Genomic DNA, 9,369 nt, shown 5'->3' on the forward strand with positions numbered 1-9,369 from the left:
TAGACAGTCTGTTACGAGTCCTCCTTGCAAGACAAGTATTATAGGCTTATGGCTAGGATTGGACCTAATCATTATCTTCCCATTCTCACCATTTGAGTATTTGTAATAGGGCATGCTCATCCTGGCAATTCAGGGAAGTCGATGCCCGGTTCCTACATCCTGCATAAAAGACAAGCATGTACATGTATATAATATATCTAAACTAAACAAACAATGGCAAGGAGTGGTTCATCGTGTAGATCCCGACTAGCAGGTGACTACGACTCCCTCCCCTAACCACATCAAACACTTCAGACAGAAAGATAAAATAAACACGCGCACCATACACATGCAAGTATGGGGTAAGTATAAAATCACAAATCTAAGATCAAATGCGTACATATAATAATGCATCTCTATCAATACAACATAATCATCATTAAAGACATCATGTTAACATTTTTATGAAAGAAACCACATTTACTAATTAGGAATCATTAAGATATCATTAACAACACATGAATGAAATGAAATCAACAACTATATATGTAATCCAAAACATGAAATAATATCATAATATTGTAAATCCAATATCTCTAAAACTAATCAATGCATAAAATCAACCTAAAGAAAATTGACAATGATAACAGAAATGCGAACTAGGGGCAGACACTACAAGAGGCACAACAATGACATGTAGGAAACCTACTCTACAAGCAGGAAAGTGTCATCGCATTTATTATGTACAAGTTATCCTGGCAGTTAGCTAAACTCCACAGGTCCATACTGATCTCATGCGGCCACTAGTATCCTCTCATACTTACAAGGCATACTATGGAATGCAAGGTCGCAACCATTCGTTCTCACTACTCCCATCCTAGCCTGTACAAGCACTCAAGGCATGGGTGAGAATATCAAAACAATTATCTTTTTAGGTTCATTTAATCCCCATTTAGTGTGTAACTGTTATCACTTATTAACCAAACTTACAATGAGTTACCCTGGCAACCACTTAGGGCCCCGGCCCCCGTTGCAAGCCACTTCTTAACACTACAAGTAGATAACCTACCCTAAGCTCATGGAATCATAAATCATCATAGTCCTGTACAAGCGACTGTAAAGAAAATCCAAAATATAATCAATAAAAAGAATCATCAAATATCCATGATAAAAGCATCAAATATCCATAATAAGAATCATCAAATCACCAAGATAAGAATCATCAAATCTCCATGAGCATCTGGAAAACATACATAGAAAATCATGACCACAACAGTTCTCTATTGGCAACTGAAGGCATCACTAATAATCATAAGTATCAATTGGTTCTTAATAACCAAAATATATCTCAAAATAATCACCATATCCATTGGTTCTTCAACAAGCAACCAAGAATATCTCAAAATCATACTAATCGAAGACTCCAAAATGGTTGAGTCAAACATGTCACAACATGACATCATCAAGAAATAAATCCACATTTCAGTCCCATCATGGCGACTAGAAAATAATCCAAGGATAACTGATCGATGACTCAAAAATGGTTAGCTCAAATGTCTCATACACATACATCTCAGCTTCACACATGAAGACTGATGAACAAATACAAATATTTCATAGAGCATACGATCACATAACCATGGTTGGGCTTATAAAGATCGAGACCAAATAAGATCAACATGCCATCACATCACATAACCCCCGAGCCTCTAGTAACAACCTAGGACTAGTCAACACTAGATAACCCAAAACCCAAAACAAGAAGCATATAGAATACATGATGTAGACACATGTTTTGGTTTTGCTATAGTTGAATCAAGTGTAGGGGTTTCCAGTTTTCTTTTCAAGTATACTTCAAGTGTCTAAGTTTCATCATTTGACCTACAAGTCAACCCATTTGTTCCCCCGATAGCAATATCCTTCCAATATTAAGAATTACATTCTAAGAATAACTTAAGGATAAATATTCACTAAACTGATCATCATTGCCCTTAATTAAATTGTTCTCTATATTAACCATGATCAATATTCTAATTGATTAACCTTTCTTTAATGTTACTTCAACTTTTCGAGATAATCAAAGATCATTATTCGTTCATAAAAGAACCAATTATCAATCTTCGAATAAAAAGATTATAACTTTATTTATCTCAATCCATTAACATAGGTACACCATCCATGACCTATTAACATCTTATTAATTTTCAATTAGAAACTTAATTAAATATTACTAAAGTCTGAGTCTTTTAATTTAATCATTATCATCATTGACAACCATATAATATCTGAAGTCATAATTCAAGTCATAAGACTTATCAACTTCAATATAGATAATCTACAATCTCATTAAAAGGATTATATCAAATAAATCTCTATCACATAACTTAATTATTAATTAAATCTAATTAACTCTCATTAATTGATTTAATTAATAATTACATAACCATAGCAACGTACCAATTTAACATCAGTTGACTAATAACTATCCAAAATTCTGTAAGTCAAAAGTCAACTATAATTCAATACTCAAATGATCATATTAATAATTTAATAATGATAACAACAAGTTATTTTGGAATTCTTATCCATAATGACCACATTTGTCATACTAATGTTTTCTTAACAATTTTGTATTAATGATAATCATTTCAAGTTAAAACTCTATCGCATTTAATTATATTGACAACTCATTAATTGATCAAAATCAATTCTAATCCAAATCCAATAATTATTATCTTTTGCAAAACTTCAATCAATAAATAATCTCCACTAGATTAACTTTAATCAGATTATTTGATATCTATTTAAACTATTTATTATTTATTAATAGTTTGTTAGACCCAACAACATTAATAAATAAACTAATTACAACTATAAATAGTCGATCTAGAGAATCTTTACATAAACTTCATTAGTTAATATTTAACTAACTCTTAGTACGATTAAGGTATAACAATAAGATACCTAATAATTCAAACGTATTAACATTAACATAACAATGTTATAACGATGTTATAATGTAGAAATGACCCATTGTCCAATATCAATAAAATTTGAATTACTTAATTTAAAATCATCTCGTAATATAAAATTACCATCTACAAATTATTTAATATATATTAAACGTTATTTAATATATATTAAATATTATTTAATAAATATATCTCTTTCCATCAATTCTATCGTTCCCATTAAAATCTCCATTAATTCATTTAGAACATTCTTATTAGTCATTAGACTAATTAAGTAATTATTAAATTCTAACTATATTGCTTTATTGAGATTTCAATGACTTGATTAATAACTTAAATACAATTCCATTAATATTACACACACACACACACACACACATATATATAAAATAATTTATATATATATATATATATATATATATATATATATATATATATATATATATATATATATATATATATATATATATAATAATTAATACTTCATTATGCTAACCAAAATTGAATACAATATTATATATGTATATATATAATAATATTAATAACTCCATATATATATATATATATATATATATATATATATATATATATATATATATATATATATATATCGAATTCATAATATATGAGTTTTTTTTTAACAAAACTAATCATTCAAAATGAATCATATTAAAGTTAAAGGTGGGGAAAAGCACACCCAAGGCTAAGTGATTTAATCGCCGCATAAACGTGCAAGCCGTGTGGCCTGCAGGTCGCAGGTACCCTGCGTACTCGAGGGTACTCTACGACCTGCGCAGGTGCACCACTAGCCGATGGGGGGGAAAATACGTGGGGACCCCTCAAAAAGGTTGCAAATTTTTAATTTTTTTTTTTTTAACGTTTTTCAAAAACGTTTTTCCCATATCGCATTCTAAAATATACGATTTACAAATACAAATTTGTAAATAAAGTTTCTTATTTCGACTTTCACAAATATATACATATATGTATATATGTATATATATGTATATGTATGTGTGTGTGTGTGTGTGTATACATATATATAATACAAAATTTGTTATCAATTATCACTGCATTTAATATATATATATATATGTGTGTGTGTGTGTGTGTGTGTGTGTGTGTGTGTGTGTGTGTGTGTGTGTGTGTGTGTGTGCAGATTTGCAAAAGAGAGTATATTTTTAGACTTAAACAAAAAGGAGCTTTTCTAAACAAGAATTTTTCCCTTTTAAAATAATTGTTTTCTAAACATATCCATTAATCCATCCAATAGGTTTGACTATAAATTTAAAATCATCTTTCTCAATCTGATTCAAATTCGAACCCAAACCTGTTTAGATCTAATTTCTTCTTAATTGAATCTAGGGTTTTCTATTGTTTTCTTCTCAAACAAATAAATACATATCTAGATTCCGATTCAAATTGCAATTTCATTCATGGACTATAATCGGACACATATAACAAACATGATGAAGACAAGAAGAGAAATGGTGCAAAGAGAATATGCAAATATCACGAGTGCACCTGGACACTGATGCTAATCCGCCATGCCTCAGAAGTCTATAGAAAATCCCTTCCTTCTCCATCATTCGCAATCCCTCCAAGATCCAAGCCAACCGAATCCTCCAAGTGACTAGAAGTGCTAGATGAAGCATAGAAGCATGTAGAAAATATATGAGCATATGAACTTCTCCAATGCATGTAAGCTTTGAAGCTTCCATTTTACGCTTGTAGCTTGTAGCTTCCATTAAGCTTCTACTTCAGCTTGTCCAAACACACTAGGAGAGCCTCTATTTAAAAGCCTCTAAGATGCATCTAGAGTGTCTCTAGAAACAACTAGAAGATAAGCATGACAACCAAGCATGGGTCTTCTCCAACCTTCTAGATGATTCGTAAGGTTGTAGACACCATGTGCTCAAATAAAATGCTAACTTCTAAGCGTAGACAACTAGTGCATTCTTAGAGTGCAAACTACAGTGTTGTCTACATGACAACTCTCAAGAATTTGCAAACTCCTAAATATTAAAATAATGCACAATCATTAATATAATATTTAATTTACTCTTTCCAATTTAATTTATTTATTTATTAAATCTCATGCACTAACTTTAATAATTCCACTTTGCAATCTTAATATATTTATATTTTAATCACATGAGATTTAGAATCTTTTATTAATTTAAATATATCTTCCACTTTTAAATTTCATTTTCCAAAACTTAATTGCTAAAATATTTATTAGCTTTAATAATATTATTATTTAGTCATTTATTTAAAAATGAACTCCAAATATGTTATTATTAAAATAAATATTGCCACATTCCAAGTTTAAACTTTTAACTTTTATCTTCAAATTTAATGATTTTATTTAATTAATTTCTCAATTAATTAAATAAAATAAATATTAAAATACCATATTAATTTTTCATTTAATTAAACCATTAATTAAATATTTTAATTAGGCTTAATTAATAGAAAATACATCAAAGACTCATAAGGTAGAAATACGAAAACCCATCATAGCCAAAATACATACAAAATCAAATCAAAGGTTTAAATCACAAATTACGTTATCCAACGTATTCAGAGGGTACTCAACTCAGATACTTGTCCTAATTTTCTAATTAGAACAAATGGCTTAAAGGGTTGGGATTTGGACTTGAGAATTTATCTCCCCTCTCTTATCATTGAGATAATGTGATAGGGTACGCTCATCCTGGCAATTCAGGGAAGTCGATACCCGGTACCTACAACCTGCATAAAATCTACGCATGTACAAGCACAATATATACTAAACTAAACAAGCAATGGCAAGAAGTGGTGCATCGTGTAGATCTTGACTAGCAGGTGACTACGACTCCCTTCCTTAACCACATCAAACACGCCATACAAAAGTAAACACGCAAAGAAAACACACACACCATACACATGCAAGTATGGGGTAAGTATCCATAATAAAACACATATGATGATAAATCATCTTACTAATCATCATTAATAACTGAAAGCAATGTAATAATCACCATCAATAATTGTGAACACTAAAAATAATCATCATACATACATAAAATGCAAAATCTAAGTAATCTCATCACATAATAAACTAAATCCATAGCACAATATCTATTAATCTCATAACAATGCTGCTAACCATCAACATAAGACTAGCTCTAAAAGAGTTCAACAATGTTAGCAAAATGTGAACTAGGGCAAGCACTACAAGTAGCCATATTTATGGGCTACAAAATTTAGCAACCATAATGGGCAAAAACAAGATAGATGTACTGGAAGAATAACTAGAAGTAGCCTATGAGTGGTATATTAAAACTAGGAAACATTATGAAAAGGAAATGAAAATGACCTATGTCTTAGAATGGAAAAACCTTCAATTTCAGAATGAAAAAATAGCATTAAGAAATACTATCAAATCTACTATAGATATTTGAGAACAAGGCATACAAATAGAAGGAATTGTACTTGAAATAGAGGAAGTCATAGGCCAAGCAATGGCAATTGATGAAGAGGAACTAGATTCTATCAAGGAGATTGAAATAAGAACGATCAAGAACTTGCTAACTCACAAGATAAGTGCATTAAAATTGGTTTCATAGAATGTGCACAACAATTATTTTGTTTTTTAGGGAGCTGAATACAAGTGTTCATATGTAGTTGCTCTATTGTCTCCTCTTTTTACCACATGGGGCCCTTATACCTAGTTCTTTTATAATCTTGTACCTATGTTGGTACAAAAGAAATATGTTCCAAAGTTAATGATTATTAGTGTTAGGAAAATGATTAATAAGGTGAAAGAACTAAATAGTTTCATTGCTAGCAAGTTGAAACTAATTCAGAATAAAATGAAAGCAATTGCCACAAGAACACCCAATTTTGTGCCCATCATTTTGTATAATGATGGAGGAGTTAACAACTAAATGGAATGGTCAGCTTCTATTGACAACATTTTAAATCAGTCTAGGTTTTTAGCCTACTGCAATGGTGAGGTAGATGTAGTGGTAGTTTATGATTTCATTGGCATACTATATTAGTTAGAAGTAGAAATTTCAAAGATAACTACAAAGGTTAAGGCTATAATAGATGCCAAATGGAACAAGTGCCTCAAAGAATTAAATGTAGTTAGGGATGTCACCTGGCCTAATGTGGACACAAATATTGCTATTTGGGAGGTTATAGAAGAAATAAAGGCCCTACCATCCGAGGAAAGTGATTAAGTAGTTTAAAGTAGAAGAGATAAAAGATAAAGATAAGGCAAGGAAAGAGATAGGCAATTACCATACAAACAAAATTATGTTGAAGACACCTACAAAAAGTGCCACCTGCCAGTTTTGCAATTGCTTCCCCAAATTTTGTTCAAATGCAGAGAATGTTTTGAATTTAAGTAACAAAGAAATATCTTTGTATTTTCTTTCCAATAGATTTTTGACATGTGTCCTCCCATCTAAAGCTTATTGCAATTCCTTCTATAAAAGGATTTCCAAGATGTGGAGTGAGGATCTGAATTTTGTAGAAATTTTAGTGCTTATCCTATTTACATTCATTCCAATTCTTGTGTCAATTGTATGATGTATTGAATTTTGCAAATATAGGAATATAGTAAAATCCTGAATCTCAGGTGTTTTCATGTCTTGAATTACATTTTGAGTTTTGTACTATTTATGTATTATTTTCAAAGAAGATTAATACAAAGGAAAGTTTTGCATATCTGTGTCTTTGAGTATTGTCTCCATTTTCATATATCTGTAATTTTGGGATTGAAATGAATCAAGTTATTTCACTTTAATGAAGCTTGGACGGGTTGTATATCCTTTCATTGATTGTTTTTAATTCAAGGAGTTAAGTAAATGCTTTCATGAATTGATAGGGTTTCTAGGTATATGGGAGGATATCATAAGAATGGAATTTAGGGTTAACTACTAATAAATTTAATTGCAAATTAATTAAATAGGTCTAGGGTTACTAGTCTTACTTTGTGTACCAATGGTAAGGAAATGTTCATTAATTCAGATGCAAATTGATGTAGTCATATGGTTGCACAACACATATTAATCAAAATTAATTTTTCATTTATGTAATGAAGAATCAAATTACTAGTCATTACTTATTTGCAATAGCTTTCCTTTGAGTTATAATTAGCTACTATAATCAAGGATTTAATTGCAGATCCAAGAAGAATATTAACCATTTTTCTACTATAGGGGATATAGATCTAAGAGGAAGAATATTAATGAGAAAATATTTGAAGAAGAAAACCACAGAACCCCATCATCTAAATCCCTAAGGTGCACCCACCTTGGCCCCGTAGAGTCTAAAGTGTAGAGAGTCTTTGTACTCTATTGAAGTTGGTCCAGATCTAAGATTAATCCTATTGAATATGGGATCTTGCTAGTCCTTAGGCTTTTTTTGTCTTTTGCATCTTGGTATTGGGTATCTTCAACCTGGTAGTTTTAAAACACCAAAAAAATGGACTATGCTAGAAATCCAATGAATGAAATAACTTTGAAGTGTTGGAATCTCTGATGTGAGCTTTGCATCTGCAGTCATGTGTTTGCAAGTTTTTTGTACCCATGCTTTGGTATTGGTCACTTTTGAATGACAAACCTTGAGAATCTATAAATTTCCCAATACCCCAAGAGCTATGTGATGTAGAGTGGGCTTACATAGTGCCTTATTTTCCATATAGAGTTTGCATTCCCAAAGTATACAATATTAAAGTCATATGCATTGGGTCCCTCTATTAGATCTATTTCTAGTAAAGTATTCCTGTAAAGTTTCTTGTCTTTCAGCCATTATAAAAAGATTTCCCCTAGTGGGTGGTAACTCAGTCTTAGGTTGTGTTAACTAGTGTATATATTAAAGAGAATAATGACTAACAGAAGAAAAAATATGTGAGCTTATGTAAGGGAAAACCTAGATATCCCCTTGTATACAGAGTTACCAAAAGGTGGTATAAATAATTGGCCTAAGAAGAAAGGAGAAACAAGTCATGCTTGGAAACCTAGAGATAGCTTTTAGTCCTAGCCTATAGTTCAGAAAGAAGTCTTATCCCATAGCTTAGAATCTAAGAGTACTAGGCTTCTAGGAAATCTATTTGTTACACCTTTTCATGAAGAACATTCCTATAATGACAAGATGGTGTCATCCACAAGAGATACTGCTTTTAGATCTAGTGATTTAGGAGGAAGAAATCAACATCCTAGACCTAGAAGTGTTCAATCAAGTAGATCTCACCCTTGTCATGTTCCTTTCATTGAAAGAAATCTTATTGATCTTAGTGATCCTATAGAATCAAAAGAAACAACCACAGAACATGATGACTTTCTTACTGAAGTGGAAGTCCTTAGAAAAAGGATTTTTATTTTTGAATAAGAGGCCAAACACATACATTTGGAGAAGGAGAAGG

Source organism: Cupressus sempervirens, chromosome 8, assembly GCF_028749045.1.
Source record: "Cupressus sempervirens isolate cs-2001-9-10 chromosome 8, ASM2874904v1, whole genome shotgun sequence".
In the NCBI taxonomy this organism is placed as follows: domain Eukaryota; kingdom Viridiplantae; phylum Streptophyta; class Pinopsida; order Cupressales; family Cupressaceae; genus Cupressus; species Cupressus sempervirens.